This window comes from Coregonus lavaretus (assembly GCF_964263955.1).
Source record: "Coregonus lavaretus genome assembly, chromosome: 24".
In the NCBI taxonomy this organism is placed as follows: domain Eukaryota; kingdom Metazoa; phylum Chordata; class Actinopteri; order Salmoniformes; family Salmonidae; genus Coregonus; species Coregonus lavaretus.
The window spans coordinates 2,890,290-2,910,490 of record NC_140011.1 but is presented as its reverse complement, the minus strand read 5'-3'; the positions used below and the strand labels follow the sequence as shown (position 1 = coordinate 2,910,490).

The window sequence follows — 20,201 nt, the reverse complement described above, 5'->3', positions numbered from 1 at the left end:
TCAAGAGGTGGGGGTGAGTTTGGTAGTCGGGGAAGTAGGTGAGGGGGGCGACAGGGAGGACATAAATGCGTCAACAGGCGTTTTAATTGGCTGGGAGTGAATGACTTCTGTGTGCTTCCTTGGATGGCCCTTCCGCTCTGCTCTGTCTTTATTGTTCCTCCTCCCTGCCTGTAAAAAAGCCCAGGCAAGGGAAGTTATTAAGCCAGGTCTGCTGCTGTCAGACACACAAACAGACCAAAATGCACACAAGTGGTCACAGGGGGATCAGTGATATGGTTCTCCATCAATACACCAGGCCTCTAGACATCTGTGTCCTACCCTAAACCTAGCATTCAACAGTGTGTGTGTGTGTGTGTGTGTGTGTGTGTATGCTTGGCAAAAGTGCTTCATACCTTGTACAGTGAAGAACAGCCCTTAGGGCAGGCCCTGGAAGTGTACTGCTGCATCCATATACTACCAAGCACAACCCCATCAATGGAAGGTTCCCGGCCTGTATAGCGATCAGTGTGTGCTCTCAAGTGGACATTTACAAACTCCACACACACAGTGTGTCCAGCCAAGGACATAACGCACCAAATCAGTCCATTTCACAGTTAATCAGCCCCCATTAACACCTTAATCTTCAAACACCATTCTCCCATCTCCTTCAGTCTTTCTTAACCCGCTCAACCCATTGCCGCCCGTCCATTGAGAAGTAAACTAATCAAATCCCCCAATTGATTTCTTCATATCGGTGTATGGTGCCGGTGGAAGTCACAGCCTTTACTGTGTTGAAGAAGACCGAGGGGTTGTAATGGTTGCGGTTGTGGTGTCGGAGGCGGGTCAGAGGCCTAGCATCGGCTCTAATTCCCCCAGCTAAAGTAAAGATGATCCCCAGAGAAAGAGCCACACGCTGGGGCACTCTATAGTCCAGAGCCCCTTCCTTGGGGGATTGTCTCTAGGCAACCGTCTGGAGAATTGGATTGTTCTTTTTTTCCTTAAATTTTTTCCTGTTCTTTCTCTCTTTTTTGTTAGGGTTTCGTATTGGGGTCTTAGTTGTGCGTGACCTCTTAGTGCTAGGTGTCGGAAATACGTCAAATTATATGAAACGTCTATAGAATTGTGTAGATTTAGAAGATTTTGTTTGATGACGAGTCCGCAGAAGAATTGGCTCCACAAACTGGTCTACATACTGAGCATACATGGGCGCTGTGAGAGTTATTTAAGATACTCTTCAAAGACGTAGGGTTTCAGACGTTTTCGAAAGATCGGCAGGGAATCTGCTATCCTGACTTTAGGGGTAAGCTTGTTCCACCATTGGGGCGCCAGGACAGAGAAGAGGTTTAATTGGGCTGAGTGGGAGCTGCCCTCCCGTAGGGGTGGGAGGGCCAAGAGACCAGAGGTGGCGGAACGGAATGCTCAGGTTGGGATGTAGGGTTTAAGCATAGCCTGAAGGTAAGGAGGTGCAGTTCCTCTTGCTGCTCCAGAGTCTTGAAGATGATGTGAGCTTCGACTGGAAGGCAGAACACCAGGCAGGCTGCGGCATTCTGGATAAGTTGCAGGGGTTTGATGGCACAAACGGAGAGCCCAGCCCACAGAGATTTGCAGTAGTCTAGACGGAAGATGACAAGTGCCTGGATTAGGACCAGCGCAGCTTCCTGTGTGAGGAAAGGGCGTACTCTACAGATGTAGTAGAACATGAACCTGCAGAGAACGACAGGTGTTGTCCAGGGTCACACCAAGGTTCTTTGCACTCCGGTATGGAGAGGTCTTGGAGTAGGCAGGCCTTTCCCGGGAGGAAGAGCAGCTCCGTTTTGTCGAGGTTGAGCTTGAGGTGGTGGGCCGACATCCAAGCTGAGATGTCTGGCAGGCACGCAGAGATGCGTGTTGCCACCTGGGTGTCAGAAGGGGGGAAGGAGAAGAGTAGTTGAGTGTCATCCACATAGCAATGATTGGAGAGACAATGTCAGGATATGACGGAACCAAGTGACTTGGTGTATAGAGAAAAGAGGAGAGGGCCTAGAACCGAGCCTTGGGGGACACTAGTAGTGAGAGCACTGACTGGTTAGGGTCAAGAAGATCGTTCTGAGCTAAATAACAAGAAAGTTGGTCAGAGAGCACGTTCAATTGTTTTGGAAGGAAAATAATGGGGATACCCGTCTGTAGTTTTTGATATCAGAGGGGTAGAGTGTTGGTTTCTTGAGGAGGGGAGATAATCTGGCCATCTTGAAGTCAGAGGGGATGCAGGCAATGGTCAGGGATGAGTTGATGAGGGAAGTGAGGAATGGGAGAAGGTCTCCAGAGATGGTCTGGAGAAGGGAGAAGGAGGGGATGGGCTCGAGTGGGCAGGTTGTCATGTGGCCAGACATCACTAGTCGCAGGATTTAATCTGGAGAGAGGGGAGAAAGAGGTGTAGTGCAGTTATGTGTGAGTGGGACCAGTGGACTCAGTAGGCTGAGTAAAAGAGAAGCGAATGTCATCAACGTTGACAAAGTCCTCCGCAGCTAGGGTGGAGGGAAGGGGAGGAAGTGGAGGATTATGGAGGGAGGAGAAAGGGGAGAAGTGTTTCCAGGGTTGGAGGTGGAAGCTTGAAATGTAGAGTTAGAAAGAGGCTTTATTAGTAGATACAGCCGAAGAAAAGGTAAAGAGGATGAAGTAGAAGGAAGATACACCACCAGTCAAAAGTTTGGACACACCGACTCATTTAAGGGTTTTCCTTTATTTTTACTATGTTTTACATTGTAGAATAATAGTGAAGACATCAAAACTATGAAATAACACATATGGAAATATGTAGTAACCAAAAAAGTGTTAAACAAATCAAAATATATTTTATATTTGAGATTCTTCAAATAGCCACCCTTTGCCTTGATGACTGTTTTGCACACTCTTGGCATTCTCTCAACCAGCTTCATGAGGTAGTCACCTGGAATGCATTTCAATTAACAGGTGTGACTTGTTAAAAGTGAATTTGTGGAATTTCTTTCCTTCTTAAGGTGTTTGAGCCAATCAGTTGTATTGTGACAAGGTAGGGTTGGTATACAGAAGATAGCGCTATTTGGTAAAAGACCAAGTCCATATTATGGCAAGAACAGCTCAAATAAGCAAAGATAAATGACAGTCCATCATTACTTTAAGACATGAAGGTCAGTCAATACGGAACATTTCAATAACTTTAAAAGTTTATTCAAGTGCAGTCGCAAAAAACATCAAGCGCTATGATGAAACTGGCTCTCATGAGGACCACCACAGCAATGAAAAACACAGAGTTACCTCTGCTGCAAAGGATAAGTTCATTAGAGTTACCAGCCTCAGAAATTGCAGCCCAAATAAATGCTTCACAGAGTTCAAGTAACAGACACATCGCAACATCAACTGTTCAGAGGGGACTGTGTGAATCAGGCCTTCATGGTCGAATTGCTGCAAAGAAACCACTACTAAAGAACACGAATAAGAAGAAGAGACCTGCTTGGGCCAAGAAACACGAGCAATGGACATTAGACCGGTGGAAATGTGTCCTTTTGTCTGGAGTCCAAATTTGAGATTTTTGGTTCAAACTGCTGTTTCTTTGTGAGGCGCGGTGTAGGTGAACGGATGGTCTCAGCATGTGTAGTTCCCACCGTAAAGCATGGAGGAGGAGGTGTTACGGTGTGGGGGTGCTTTGCTGGTGACACTCTCTGAGATGTATTTAGAATTCAAGGCACACTTTATAGGCATGGATACCACAGCATTCTGCAGCGATACCCCATCCCATCTGGTTTGGGCTTAGTGGGACTATCATTTGTTTTTCAACAGGACAATGACCCAACACACCACTAGGTTGTGTAAGGGCTATTTTACCAAGAAGGAGAGTGTCTAGATGACCTGGCCTCCACAATCCCCCGACCTCAACCCAATTGAGATGGTTTGGGATGAGTCCGACGGCAGAGTGAAGGAAAAGCAGCCAACAAGTGCTCAGCATATGTGGGAACTTCTTCAAGACTGCTGGAAAAGCATTCCAGTTGAAGCTGGTTGAAAGAATACCAAGAGTGTGCAAAGCTGTCATCAAGGAATCTCAAATATAAAATATATTTATTATTTGTTTAACACTTTTTTGGTTATTACATGATTCCATATGTGTTATTTCATAGTTTTGATGTCTTCACTATTATTCTATAATGTAGAAAATAGTAAAAATAAAGAAAAACCCTGGAATGAGTAGGTGTGTCCAAACTTTTGACTGGTACTGTAGGTCATCCGGAAGTTTAGAATTCCTCCATTTCCGCTCAGCCTCCATTTCCGCCAGCCCGCAGCCCCGTTCTGCATGCAGTGAGTCACTCAGCCACGGAGCGGGAGGGGAAGGTCGGGGCAGCCGGGAGGAAAGGGGACAGTGAGAGTTAAAGGATGCAGAATGGGAGGAGAGTAGGGTCAAAGTGGAAGAGTCAGGAGACAGGAGCGAGAATGATTTAGCAGAAGGAAGAGAGGATAGGATAGAAGAGGAGAGAATAGCGGGAGAGAGAGAGCGAAGATTGCGGTGGAACATTACCATCTGGATAGGGGTAATGGAGGAGAGATGAGAGAAAAGGAAACAAAGTAGTGATCAGAGACATGGAGGGTGGTTGCAGTGAGATTAGTAGGCGAACAGCCACTAGTGATGATGCGGTCAAGCGTATTGCCTGCCTTGTGAGTAGGAGGTGACTGGGAAAGGGTGAGGTCAAAAGTGGAAAGGAGTGGAAATAAATAATTGAAGTTAAGCATTGGGAGGTTAAAGTCGGCCAGTACGATGAGTGGTAAGCCATCGTCGGGAAATGAGCTTATCAAGGTTTTGCGGAACTCTCCAAGGGCACCTAATGGGCGATAGAGGACAACAATGTAAAGCTTGAGTGGACAAGTGACAGTGCCAGCATGGAATTCAAATGAGGAGATGGACAGGTGTGAGAGGGGCAAAAGAGAAAAATCTCCACTTAGGAGAAATGAGTAGCCCTGTGCCACCACCTCGACGACAAGATGATCTCGTACTATGAGAGAACACACAGTAAAATAACGAGAGAGCAGCTGGAGTAGAAATCTTCGTCAGCGCCAAAAAGTGTAGGGACTGAAGGGCAACATAGGTTGAGATGAACTCCGCATATTGACTGCTGATTGGCAGTTCCAAACGCTGCCGTAGACTAGGATTTCCACATGAGTTGTGCGCGTAGTCTTCACTAAATTAAAAGGGTTGGGGCCACAGGGTGGGGAGTGTCTGTAAAACCTACAAGGAGAGGGGTGAACTGGGATGGGAAACACATACTTGCCAAAGCTACAAAAGAGGGTTGGCAGAACGTCTCGGCAGAACATCTTTGTTTCGGCAACAGTGTTCATTTTGGTGACAACACCATCGCTTGACAATACTGCCGCAGAAAAAACAGTGGAGACTGAAGTACTAGCACTAAATGCCTAGCAGAAGTGAAAGACACACCTCTCAGCACTGATTGCTGAGGTGAAGAAAACCCACCCTACAATACAACTCGCCCACAAATTAGCAAGACTGTGACACAAATAGACCTGAAACTAATCCAAGTCCACAACGACAGTCACAAGTACTGAGCAATCAGACAGTTCAAACAGCAATGATTAACTAGGCTACTAAGTAAAAAGACAGCCTTTAAATTCAATTGCCCTAGTGAAACAATACCAACAGCTACTTATTGAATAAAAACATATACTTGCTGTTCTTGTAAGAGTTTATCCCCGTCCAAACTATAGATGACGCACTAAGACTGGGGCCAAGTAAGGCTCCTTAAATAGTCAGGGAAGACAGGTAAGGCCACTCCCTCTTAAAACACCCAACAGTTACCAAGAGCTATTACACAAATTGGGCTGAAACTAATCCAAGTCCACAATAACAATAACAAGTACTGAGCAAAAAGACAGTTCAGACAGCAATGATTAACTAGGCTACTAGGTAAAAGACAGCACTTAAATTCAAATGCCTTAGCAAGACAATACCAACAGCTACTTATTGAATCAAAAAATATACTTGCTGCTCTTGTAAGAGTTGATCCCCTTCCAAACTATACAGTCGTGGTCAAACGTTTTGAGAATGACAAGTATTGGTCTTCACAAAGTTTGCTGCTTCAGTGTTTTTAGATATTTTTGTCAGATGTTACTATGGTAAACTGAATTATAATTACAAGCATTCAATAAGTGTCAAATTATTTTATTGACAATTACATTAAGTTTATGCAAAGAGTCAATATTTGCAGTGTTGACCCTTCTTTTTCAAGACCTCTGCAATCCGACATGGCATGCTGTCAATTAACTTCTGGGCCACATCCTGACTGATGGCAGCCCATTCTTGCATAATAAATGCTTGGAGTTTGTCAGAATTTGTGGGTTTTTGTTTGTCCACCTGCCTCTTGAGGATTGACCACAAGTTCTCAATGGGATTAAGGTCTGGGGAGTTTCCTGGCCATGGATCCAAAATGTCGATGTTTTGTTCCCCGAGCCACTTAGTTATCACTTTTGCCTTATGGCAAGGTGCTCCTTCATGCTGGAAAAGGCATTGTTCATCACCAAACTGTTCTTGGATGGTTGGGAGAAGTTGCTCTCGGAGGATGTGTTGGTACCATTCTTTATTCATGGCTGTGAGTGAGCCCACTCCCTTGGCTGAGAAGCAACCCCAAACATGAATGGTCTCAGGATGCTTTACTGTTGGCATGACACAGAACTGATGGTAGCGCTCACCTTGTCTTCTCCGGACAAGGTGTTTTCCGGATGCCCCAAACAATCGGAAAGGGGATTCATCAGAGAAAATGACTTTACCCCAGTCCTCAGCAGTCCAATCCCTGTACCTTTTGCAGAATATCAGTCTGTCCCTGATGTTTTTCCTGGAGTGAAGTGGCTTCTTCGCTGCCCTTCTTGACACCAGGCCATCTTCCAAAAGTATTTGCCTCACTGTGCGTGCAGAAGCACTCACACCTGCCTGCTGCCATTCCTGAGCAAGCTCTGCACTGGTGGTGCCCCGATCCGGCAGCTGAATCAACTTTAGGAGATGGTCCTGGCGTTTGCTGGACTTTCTTGGGCACCCTGAAGCCTTAATCACATCAACTGAACCTTTCTCCTTTAAGTTCTTCATGATCCGATAAATGGTTGATTTAAGTGCAATCTTACTAGCAGCAATATCCTTGCCTGTGAAGCCCTTTTTGTGCAAAGCAATGATGACGGCACGTGTTTCCTTGCAGGTAACCATCGATAACAGAGGAAGAACAATGATTTCAAGCACCACCCTACTTTAAAAGCTTCCAGTATGTTATTCTAACTCAATCAGCATGACAGAGTGATCTCCAGCCTTGTACTCGTCAACACTCTCACCTGTATTAACGAGAGAATCACTGACATGATGTCAGCTGGTCCTTTTGTGGCACGGCTGAAATGCAGTGGAAATGTTTTTTTGGGATTAAATTCATTTTCATGGTAAAGAGGGACTTTACAATTAATTGCAATTCATCGGATCACTCTTCATAACATTCTGGAGTACATGCAAATTGCCATCATAAAAACTGAGGCAGCAGACTTTGTGAAAATTAATGTCTTTGCCCTGTAGATGTCTTTGCCCTGCTCCATGGTGCAGTGTTGTCAAGAGCAAAGTTCCTCAGCTGCTCACTCCCGTAAAATGGGGAAACAGAGTAGGCAGTGGCTCCCCTTTTTCCCTAAGATCCAGAAAGTATAGTAAGGAATTACTAATACTGACTGATCTCTAGCTCAATGGAGAGTGTTCTCCATAACAAAGCAAAGTCATCTTTGCCATGCAAAGGGAAAACATTATAAGTAAAAGTAAAAAATAAGTAAAAAATAGACTTTAAAGAAAGTATCACTGCCTCCTTCTCACAAATGATCCCAAAAATATAAAAATTAAATAAAGTTGGTTCAACACAGTGGCGGGTCATTTTGACCCTAGGACAACGGGAGGGTTAAGCTGTTCCTCCCTTCTCAACTTTTGCATGGTATTGTGCTCCATTCTGTCAACATTGAGTTTAATTTAAGTGTGCTGATTCCCCCAAAAAAATCCATTGGCCTAACTAACACATGCTCAAACTCACACACTTTTGATAGACTTAAACAGCTGCAATGTCACGATTCAGACAGACGACCAGAGGACCACAATTGCGACACACCAGAAAGTTTATTAAACTTAAGGGAAAAGGGAAGTAGGGAGTGAATGAAGGCTCCAGGGGTAACAGGGGTCCCGTCCAATGTGCTGGGTCTGTGCCCCCCCCAGTGGCAGCGATGCGTCCTATGAAGCCGGTGGTGGGTGGTCCAGAAGTCCTGGGGGGGGGAGACACAGACACAACAGGGCGGAATGAAACAAGGCAGCAGTACAGTACAAGGGGAATCCAAAATACGTAGTAGCAAGGCAGAAGGCTGGTCAGAGTTACCGGGATCGAAGAGTAGTCAGGAGTCGTAATGGCAGAAAGCAGGTCTGGTTTTCCTGGGGCAGAAGAGTATCCAAGAATCAGGCAGGTCCGGGGTCACAAAACAAGGGTGAGCCAGAAGCGCGAGCAAACAGGTTCCGGGTGTGAGCTTTGCAGACGATCTGACAAAGGAGAGCTGAAAGACAGGACTTAAAATACTGGGAGAGGTTAGTGGGTAATGCAGCGCAGCTGGCAGAGTAATTAGAGCCGAGCAGAGCAGGGACAGGTGGAGCTAGTTAGGCTGAGTAGAGAGAGAGTGGTGAGCAGAGTGGAAGATAGTGGAAACAAATACGGTGGTAACCCGGTGGAGTGAGAGGGCTCATGACAGAACCCCCCCCCCAAGGGACGGCCCCAGAAGTCCCAAGAGCAACACCACGCCGGGCGGGAGGAGGGGAGCCGGAGGAGGGCTAGAACTCCTCCGAACGGTCCGAGTGAACGTCCTCATCCTCGGAGGAAGCCGGAGGGCCGTGGTCGGGAGATGGGACAGGTCCCGAGACAGGATCAGGCACAGGACAGGAAGCCGAGCGGGCAGGACGGTTAGGGACCCCTCTGGGGCGGCCCCTACGGATTGCAGGTTGATCAGGATGCCGTTGGTGGAAAGCGGTGATGAGAGTCCTATCCACAATCCGACTAGCTGGCACCCAGGTCCTTTCCTCAGGTCCATAGCCCTCCCAGTCAATGAGGTACTGGAGACCCCTACCCCTCCGTCTGGACCGAAGCAGGCGGCGGACGGTGTAAACCAGACCACCATCGACGAGCCGTGGAGGAGGAGGACCAGGCGCCGCAGGGACCAGCGGACTCTCATGGATGGGCTTAATCTTAGACACATGGAAAGTGGGGTGCACCCTCAGGGAATTAGGCAGTTGGAGCCGGACAGCAGTTGGGCTAATCACTCTTATGATAGGGAATGGGCCAATGAACCGAGGTGCCAGCTTCTGCGACTCCACCCTGAGTGGCAGGTTCTTCGATGACAACCACACCCTTTGACCAACATGGTAGGTGGGAGCAGGAATTCTCCGACGGTTGGCCCCGGTAGTGTAGCTGGCAACGGATCTGAGGAGTGTGGCTCGGGCTTGTGACCAGGTGCGGCGACATCGACGGGCAAAAGCAAGTGCAGATGGGCAAGTAACCTCCTCTTCCTGGCTGGCAAATAGAGGAGGCTGGTATCCAAAAACACATTGGAAAGGGGACATACCGATGGCAGAGCAGGTCAGAGAATTGTGTGCGTACTCCACCCATGTCAATTGCTGCGACCAGGAGTGGGGGTTGCGTGAAGTCATGCATCGCAGTGCCTTCTCGAGCTCCTGATTAGCCCGCTCTGACTGCCCATTGGATTGGGGATGGAATCCGGAAGTCAGACTGACTGTGGCTCCCAGCAGGTGACAGAACTCCTTCCAAAAAGCGGAGGAGAATTGTGGACCACGGTCAGAAACTACATCCCTTGGCAGTCCGTGGATCCGGAAGACGTGTTCCAGGACCACCTGGGCGGTCTCCTTGGCGGTTGGGAGCTTGGGGAGGGGAATGAAGTGTGCCATCTTGCTGAAACGGTCAACGATGGTGAGAATGACGGTCATGCCCCTTGAAGGGGGCAGCCCCGTGACAAAGTCAAGGGCGATGTGAGACCAGGGACGTCTGGGCACAGGCAGGGGCTGCAGCAATCCGGCTGGGGGCTGGCAGGACGACTTGTGTTGGTTGCAGATGGGGCAGGCTTGGACGAATTCCCGTACATCCTTCCTCAGAGAGGGCCACCAGAACCTCTGGGCGAGCAGGTTGTAAGTGCGGGTGGAGCCAGGGTGACAAGCTAGGCGGGAGTCATGTCCCCACTGAACGACCTGGGACCTCAGGTCTTCGGGGACAAAAAGGCGGTCAGCTGGGCAGGTGCTGGGACCTGGCTGGTTACGGAGAGCCTCCAGCACCTGTTCCTCAACAGCCCAGGTCAGAGCTGCAACGATGCAGGGACTTGGCAGAATCGACACAGGGTCCTTGGAGGGGGTGTCATCCTTCTGGAATTGACGGGAGAGGGCGTCTGGCTTGGTGTTGCGTGATCCAGGCCGGTATGACAGAGTGAAATTAAACCTGGTGAAGAACAGGGCCCAGCGGGACTGCCTGGAGTTCAACCGTTTGGCCGTGCGGATGTACTCCAAGTTCTTATGATCGGTCCAAACGAGAAATGGAATGGTGGACCCCTCCAGCCAGTGACGCCACTCCTCCAAGGCAAGCTTCACAGCCAGCAGCTCACGGTTCCCTATGTCGTAATTGCACTCAGAGGGGGACAACCGACGTGAGAAAAAGGCACAGGGATGGAGCTTCCTATCCTCCGCAGCCCACTGAGAAATCACAGCACCAACTCCCACATCCGAGGCGTCCACCTCCACAATGAATTGCCGGTCCACATCAGGCATCTGGAGGATGGGAGCGGAGGTGAACCTCACCTTGAGGGTACTGAAGGCCTTGTCGGCTGCTGGGGTCCAGGTGAAGGGTTGCTTGGTGCTGGTTAGAGCAGTGAGAGGGGCAGCAACGGTACTGTAGTTCCGGATAAACTTCCTATAGAAGTTAGCAAACCCCAGAAACTGTTGCAGCTTCTTTCGGTTCTCCGGAACTGGCCATGAAGTGACTGCTGATACTTTGGCAGGATCCATTTGGATACTTCCCTCTGCCACTATGTACCCCAGGAAGGCCACTGTCTTGACGTGAAACTCACATTTCTCTGCCTTGGCGTAGAGGGAATTCTCCAGAAGACGATGAAGGACTTGCTGGACATGGCGGGTGTGTTCAGACAGGTCTCTGGAGTAGATTAAGATGTCATCCAGGTAAACGAAGACAAACTTGTTTAACATGTCCCGCAGTACATCATTTACTAGAGCCTGGAACACAGCAGGAGCATTGGTGAGGCCAAAAGGCATAACCAGATACTCGTAGTGGCCTGTTGGTGTATTGAATGCGGTTTTCCATTCATCTCCCTCCCGGATCCGCACTAGGTGGTAAGCGTTTCTGAGATCCAACTTGGTAAAAACAGTGGCTCCCTGGAGCAACTCAAAAGCAGAGGTGAGCAGAGGCAGAGGGTAACGGTTTTTCACTGTGATGTCGTTGAGTCCCCTGTAGTCGATGCAGGGGCGAAGAGATCCGTCCTTCTTCCCCACAAAGAAGAAGCCAGCACCAGCAGGAGATGAAGATGAACGGATTAATCCTGTGGACAGAGAGCCATTGATGTAGTCCTCCATGGACTTTCTTTCAGGAGCAGACAACGAATAGAGACGACCCCTTGGAGGAGCTGTTCCAGGAAGGAGGTCGATGGCACAGTCGTACGGTCGGTGAGGGGGCAGAGATGTGGCTCTTGCTTTGTTAAACACCTCTCTGAGACCATGGTAGCATTCTGGGACATTGGAGAGGTCAGGAGCGGAGTTAGTAGGTACTGGCCGAGGGGGTAGTGCGGCAGCAAGCAGGCAGGTTCGGTGGCAGTCCTCTCCCCACTCCCTGATCACCCCGGTCACCCAGTCGAGCTGAGGGTTGTGCCGGCGGAGCCATGGGTAACCCAGGATGAGGGGTTGGCCTGGAGAGGGGAGCAGGTGAAACTGGATAGTTTCTTGATGGTTTCCGGACAGACCCATCGAGACCGGGGCCGTGACATGAGTGACCGATCCGAGTAAGTGTCCGTCCAGTGCCCGGGCAGGAATAGGAGGTGTCAAACGGAGGTTCTCCAGTCCCAGTTGGCGTGCCAGCTTGATGTCCATTATGTTGGCTTCGGCGCCAGAATCCACCAGAGCAGCCAGGGTGTGAGTTGAGTCAGAGAGGCGGAGGTGAACTTGCAGCAGGGGTTTGCGGTCGGAGGACTGGATGGTCATTGAACTCAACCGGACTCCCCCTATGCCCGGTGAGCTTCGACCCTTTAAAGGGCAGGTTACCACACGATGTCCATCACCTCCACAATAGAGGCAGAGGTTTGAGGTGAAGCGGCGCTGGCGCTCTGCAGGAGTGAGAGAGGCTCGCCCAATCTCCATAGGCTCAGACTGATCAAGCTGACCTGGGTGAGTGGCAGTAGATGACAGGAGCCCAGTCGGATCTCTCCGAATGCCGGTAGTAGGTGGACCTTGGCGCCCCCTCTCACGACGACGGGTCTGTATCCTTCTGTCGATCCTGACAGTCAGTGCGATGGCTTCATCAAGAGTGGAAGGCAGTTCATGGGAGACCAACTCGTCCTTGATATAGTCAGCCAAACTATGGAAAAACGCGTCCACCAACGATGGTGTGTTCCAAGAACTTCGTCTAGCCAGGGTTCGGAAGTCGATGGAATGGTCTGCGACTGTACGTCTGCCTTGTCGAATACTGAACAGTTCACGAGACGCCTCTGCGGTGGGTGAATCCAGGTCAAACACCTTCAGCATCTCCTCAGCAAACAGGTCGAAGGTTGCACATGCGGGGGTTTGACGTTCGAACTCTGCTGTTCCCCAGAGTCGAGCTCGGCCCGTCAGGTGAGTGATGGCATACCCAACTTTAGCCCCCTCCGTGGCGAAGGTCCTTGGCTGCAAGGAGAACTGAAGTCGGCAGCTAGTCAGGAATGGCCGGACCTGGGTTGAATCGCCGTTGAACCGCTCGGGGTTTCCAATCTTGGGTTCCGGAGCAGCGGCTGCAATGACCGGGGCAGGTAACTCGGGGGCAGGGCTGGTGGGCAGACTGGCTGGGGTAAGGTTGGTGAGGAGTTGAAAGATCATGGCGAGTTGTTGTTGCTGCTGCTGGAACTGCTGCTCATGCTCATCGGTTTCCATGTCGGGGAAAGTGTGCGCTGAGTCCATAATGGTCAGATCGTACTGTCACGATTCAGACAGACGACCAGAGGACCACAATTGCGACACACCAGAAAGTTTATTAAACTTAAGGGAAAAGGGAAGTAGGGAGTGAATGAAGGCTCCAGGGGTAACAGGGGTCCCGTCCAATGTGCTGGGTCTGTGCCCCCCCCAGTGGCAGCGATGCGTCCTATGAAGCCGGTGGTGGGTGGTCCAGAAGTCCTGGGGGGGGGAGACACAGACACAACAGGGCGGAATGAAACAAGGCAGCAGTACAGTACAAGGGGAATCCAAAATACGTAGTAGCAAGGCAGAAGGCTGGTCAGAGTTACCGGGATCGAAGAGTAGTCAGGAGTCGTAATGGCAGAAAGCAGGTCTGGTTTTCCTGGGGCAGAAGAGTATCCAAGAATCAGGCAGGTCCGGGGTCACAAAACAAGGGTGAGCCAGAAGCGCGAGCAAACAGGTTCCGGGTGTGAGCTTTGCAGACGATCTGACAAAGGAGAGCTGAAAGACAGGACTTAAAATACTGGGAGAGGTTAGTGGGTAATGCAGCGCAGCTGGCAGAGTAATTAGAGCCGAGCAGAGCAGGGACAGGTGGAGCTAGTTAGGCTGAGTAGAGAGAGAGTGGTGAGCAGAGTGGAAGATAGTGGAAACAAATACGGTGGTAACCCGGTGGAGTGAGAGGGCTCATGACATGCAAATAATTGAGATATCAAAGTGTCACCAACAAAAACATTAACAATAGGCCTATAGCAAATACAGCATATGGCATTCATACATTTCCCCCATGCAAATAGCACTTTTCGTTAGTGCTCAAAGCATGCCATTCCATGAGAGCAGCATTTATTTTTCAACTCGAAGCAATGAGCCCAATCAGTCCTCCATGACAACAAAATAAACAAGAGTAGGCTAGGCTAATAAGTCCTGTTTTTTTAAATGTAAAATATAGCCTAATCGTAGTATCTGTAGTAGAAGCAATGGGTTAGAAGAAGCCTACATTCCCAACCCATAAAGTAAAATGCTACAACCATTTATGGTCAGCTATCTAACATTAATTTATCCTGCAATAGATGTCGTTAAATTGGTAGGCTAATATAATTTTTTGTCTTCTTCTAATGCCTCTTAAGGGGAAAGTAATCTAAAATTGGATTACGTTAATGAGTTTGGGTAATCCAATTTTGGACAGGTAAATAGTAACTAATGGATTACATTTAGAAAGTAACCTACCCAACCCTGAAGAGAACTAATGTTAAGGTTAAGAGTACAGAAGTTTAGATGCTAATTGTTTACCTCAAATGTTAGCTAAAATGCAACACTGTGGTTAATAAACATATAATATATAATATAAATCAATCAAACTAACAATCAAACCAAATAAAATGTAAACAAATAACCTATAGACCCATTTCCCTGCTGCATCACGAAAAGATGTGTGCACATTACGGTTTAAGAAAAAGCTTTGTTTACCTAGCAATGGAAACGATCACACGCAACTTCAAATGCAGCTTGCGCAAGTTAACAAACACGTAATCAGATGGTTATCGTCTACAACATCACAATGTCATCAGAGGATTGATAAGCTAGCAAGCCAGCGAGGCAAGGTAAAATATCACAAATAGAGCTAGACAAAGCCATAATAATAATAATAATAATAATAATAAACTAGTTTAACATAGCTATGGCCATCATTCGTGTGTGTTTCAATGGTCATCACTTGCTGTTAAGTTTGTCAAGGTCCTGACTTTAGCGTTAACTATCCTGCTACAGCAACAAGATCTCACGGTCTCACTTCAGTATTCAACGTTTGTCCAGGGGGGGATAATTGTCAAATTCCGGCAGTTAAGTTTAGGCATTAATTCTGACAGGTTAAGGTAAGGGTTAAAGCTGGAATCATTAACTGTAAAACAGCCACATCCATTTGCGATATTACTACAACAAAGAAGTTACTGCATACAACGAACAATGTTTTTTTCCCCCTCGGACATCATTGCACGTGCAATAGAAGAGCACAATATGTACAGCAATTTTGTTTACCATGCTGCACGACACTCCTCAGCTCGGCAACAATAACAACGGTGGTGAGGCAGCCAGTGGCTCTGTATCCCTCTATTGCAGATTCCATCTTTAAGCTTTGAAATAGGGTTAAAACAAAACGCGTGCCTAGCACTGAGACTGAACTCGCAAACCTTGGAGCCGGAGCGCATGGTTGAAGCCCTTCCTCTATCCCCATCCACAACCGTGAGCCTACTAGATGGTAATAGGCGCTCACGTTGCCCTTAGTGGACAGTATTGAAAGGATCTCCCGATGTACTGGGGACCTGGACAAACGTAGAATACTGAAGTCGATCTGGTATGACCTGGCTGGCAACATAGCTTTTCGGTATGGTGATGCACGCATCACTTGAATGTGACGTCGGTTTGTAAAACAAAAATGGGTCTATAGAACGCACCTTTAAAGTCATGAATGAACATGTCCATCACATCCAAAAATCCGACCAACCTGGTTGTTATCCTAGAGTCAGCCGGGTGCCCCTCTGCCCCCCTATCCCCACAACTACACAAAATGGGGCCTGCCTGCCCCTAGTTCCATTTACATTCCATTTACATTTTAGTCATTTAGCAGACGCTATTATCCAGAGCGACTTACAATTAGTGAGTGCATACATTATATATTTTTTTCATACTGGCCCCCCGTGGGAATCGAACCCACAACCCTGGCGTTGCAAACGCCATGCTCTACCAACATCCCTGCCGACCATTCCCTCCCCTACCCTGGACGACGCTGGGCCAATTGTGCGCCGCCCCATGGGTCTCCCGGTCGCGGCCGGCTACGACAGAGACTGGATTTACCACCTACCCATTGCTCTGCCAATTGGCAAGACGAGGGCAGGAACCTGTCAGTGTCGATTGAGTTGAGTCCGAGCGGACATGCTGGAGAGGCCGTGGTGCTCCTGCTCCAAGAGGGCCCACCTCTTCTTTCCAAAACATGGGAAAAGGAAAGGGGGCTCCCTGTTCGCATTCCTCCCATCTGAGCTGCCAACTCTCTCTCTACACCCCTCCGCTCCACCCCTCCCTCAAAGTGGAGAAGGAGGAGAGAAGGAGGGAGGGTGAGTCAGTGAATGAGATTAACAAAAGGCTTTCTGTGGGTGTGTCCCTGGCTGCTTTCCATGTCAAAAGTTTGGCGGGTTCAGAGGTGACGCTAACTGCATTCATTCCCAGCAGCCCCCCTTGTTTTGCTGGGACCAAGAGACTGATAAACAGCCTCTATCTCCAGGCCATCACAGACTGTTAAACAGTCATCACAACCGGCCTCAGCCCAGTACCCTGCCCTGAAACTTATAAACTGTCACTAGCAGACTACCACCCGATACTCTACCCTACACCTTAGATCAGGGGTGTCAAACTCATTTTAGCTCAGGGGCCACATGGAGGAAAATCTATTCCCAAGTGGGCCGGACCGGAAAAATCATGGTATATATAACTTAAAAACAACAACTTCAGATTGTTTTCTTTGTTTTAATACGATCAACATACAACATAAAGCTGGAGCCTGAGGACAGTGTGTCCAAAATAGTACAAGCACAACATCACTATTAATCATAAAACACGTCAAGTTTATTTGAAAATTCGAAAGAAAAAGAACACACAAACACACAATGCCTCAGTGATTAACAGAACTGTTTCACAGATCACAGAACTATATCAGGGTGTCATTTCTCAGGCAGAAATGTAGATAAAAATAATGAAATCCTGTTCCCCAAACAAGTGCAAGAACCACAGAGTCAAGAATAGGTTAAATATACAAATAAAATAAAATCAATTAAAAACAATAGCACATCAACATAAAAACATATAAACATAAAGCTGGAGCCTGAGGACAGTGTCCAAAAGCACAACATCACTATTGATCATAAAACACCTCAAGTTATTTGAAAGTTCTGTGGACAAAGAACACACAAACACACAATGCCTCAGTGATTCACAGAAGTATATCACAGATCACAGAACTATATCAGGGTGTCATTTCTCAGGCAGAAATGTAGATAAAAATAATGAAATCCTGTTCCCCAAACAAGTGCAAGAACCACAGAGTCAAGAATAGGTTAAATATACAAATAAAATCAATTAAAAACAATAGCACATCAACATAAAAACATATAAACATAAATCTGAAAGCGTTGCTCAAACTCCCGTAACAGTCCAGTTATTTTATCTTTGAACCGCTTCATGTCTGCCACATGTTGGGTCGCGCACACATTTTTCAGACAGGGGAAGTGAGCTGCATCACCACTGGCAAGTTGCGTCTCCCACAATGACAGCTTCAACTTGAAAGAACGTATGCTGTCATAATACTGCGTGACAACTTTGTTGCGCCCTTGCAGCTGTTTGTTCAAGTTATTCAGGTGCTCTGTAACATCCACCATAAATGCAAGGTCCGGCATCCATTCTGCGGAATGAAATTCTAACACTGGTTTGCCCTTTTCTTCCATGAACTGTTCAATTTCTTCTCGTAAATCAAAGAAACGCCTCAGCACAGCACCTCGGCTTAACCATCTTACCTCAGTGTGGTATGGCAGGCCATAGATGTGGTCTTTCTCTCTGAGAAGGCTGTCAAACTGACGGTGATTCAGGCTTCTGGATCGGATGAAATTAACAGTTTGGATGACCACCTTCATGACGTTATCCATCTTTAATGACTTGCAACACAAAGCCTCCTGGTGCAAAATACAGTGAAAAGTCAAAAAATCACGTCCTCCATTTGCAGATTGCACTTTCTCTCTGAACTTTGTCACAACGCCTGCTTTTTTCCCGATCATTGAGGGCGCACCATCTGTAGCCAGGCTGACAGCGTGGGACCAGTCCACTCCGACCCTGTCCAGCGCGCCGACGAGTGCGGTAAAAATATCAGCTGCTGTCGTTGTATCTGTCATCGGCACCAACTCCACAAACTCCTCGGTGACGGTCAATGTGTCATCAACTCCGCGGATGAAAAAATGGCCAGTTGTGCAACATCTGTAATGTCCGTGCTTTCATCAATTGTAACCGAAAACGCAATAAATGACTTTACTTTTTGCTTCAACTGGCTGTCCAAATCCACTGAAAGATCGGAAATCCTGTCTGCAACTGTGTTTCTTGTCAGGCTGATATTTGCAAAAGCCTGCCGCTTTTCAGGGCACACAATCTCCGCTGCCTTCATCATGCATGTTTTTACAAATTCACCCTCACTAAATGGTTTTGAAGCCACTGCGATTTCATTAGCAATGAGGTAGCTAGCTTTCACTGCAGCGTCACTGATGTCTCGGCTGTGAGTAAACACAGACTGCTGTTTCTTCAGACCCGCCAACAGTTCATTCACCTTCTCTCATCTCCGCTGTCCTTGAAAGTTGTCATATTTGTCGGCATGAAGACTCACATAGTGGCGACGAAGGTTATATTCTTTCAGCACTGCAACATGCTCTGAACACACCAAACATACAGCTTTCCCATTCAATTCCGTGATTAAATAGGATGACCATTTTTCTTGGAACACTCTGCACTCTGCGTCCACTTTTCTCTTTTTTGACAGAGACATATTGGGGCAATGAGGGTGCCAAAGCACATAATGTTAAAAGTAGAAGCGTAATAAATATCGCGGGCAAAACAAAGTAGCTCATTGGCTGCACATGCTTGACCTACTTGCTCTGCCCCGGTATAAACAGTTTGCTTGCTTAACACAATTGCTATTGCGCCATCCAGTGGACGCAATTGGAACAGCAGTTTATTTTATAGAAAAATTGCAGCGCATTTTTATACAAAAAAATAAAAATCTCGAAATCATCTCGCGGGCCGGATTAAACCCGTTTGCGGGCCTGATCCGGCCCGCGGGCCGTACGTTTGACACCCCTGCCTTAGATACTGCTGCCCTATGAACATAGTCATTGGCCGTGTCTGAAATATGTCTTGCCTACTACTTACTAAAACTGCATGCTGTGTACTAATAACACTACAAGTCAAAAGTTTGAGCACACCTACTCATTAAAGGGTTTTTCTTTTTACATTGTAGAATAATAGTGAAGTCATCAAAACTATGAAATAACACATATGGAATCATGTAGTAACCAAAAAAGTGTTAAACAAATCAAAATACATTTTATATTATATATTATTCAAATAGCCACCCTTTGCCTTGATGACAGCTTTGCACACTCTTGGCATTCTCTCAAACAGCTTCATGAGGTGTCACCTGGAATGCATTTCAATTAACAGGTGTGCCTCCTTAAAAGTTAATTTGTGGAATTTATTTCCTTCTTAATGAGTTTGAGTCAATCAGTTGTGTTGTGACAAGGTAGGGGGGTATTCAAAAGATAGCCCTATTTGGTAAAAGACCAAGTTCATATTATGGCAAGAACTGCTCAAATAAGCAAAGAGAACGACAGTCCATCATTATTTAAGAAATGAAGGTCAGTCAATACGGAACATTTTAAGAACTTTGTACGTTTCTTCAACTGCAGTCGCAAAAAACATCAAGCACTATGATGAAACTGGCTCTCATGAGGACCGCCACAGGAATGGAAGACCCAGAGTTACTGCTGCTGCAGATGATAAGTTCATTAGAGTTACCAGCCTCAGAAATTGCTGCCCAAATAAATGTTTCAACGAGTTCAAGAAACACACACATCTCAACATTCAACTGTTCAGAGGGGACTGTGTGAATCAGGCCTTCATGGTCAAATTGCTGCAAAGAAACCACTACTAAAGGACACCAATAAGAAGAGACCTGCTTGGGCCAAGAAACATGAGCAATGGACATTAGACCAGTGGAAATGTGTCCTTTGGTCTGGAGTCCAAATTGGAGACTTTTAGTTCCAACCGCTGTGGCTTTGTGAGACGTGGTGTGGGTGAACGGATGATCTCCGCATGTGTCGTTCCCACTGTAAAGCATGGAGGAGGAGGTGTTATGGTGTGGGGGTGCTTTGATGGTGACACTGTCTGTGATTTATTTAGAATTCAAGGCACACTTAACCAGCAT

At 47.4% G+C, this 20,201-nt stretch overlaps 1 protein-coding gene across 1 annotated transcript in view; it reads right to left on the bottom strand.

The window, feature by feature from the left end:
• Nucleotides 1-20,201, bottom strand: part of LOC311099362 (DENN domain-containing protein 1A-like) — a gene marked incomplete at its 3' end in the record, with an annotated part of 209,290 nt that overhangs the window by 87,358 nt on the left and 101,731 nt on the right. The window lies entirely within an intron of this gene.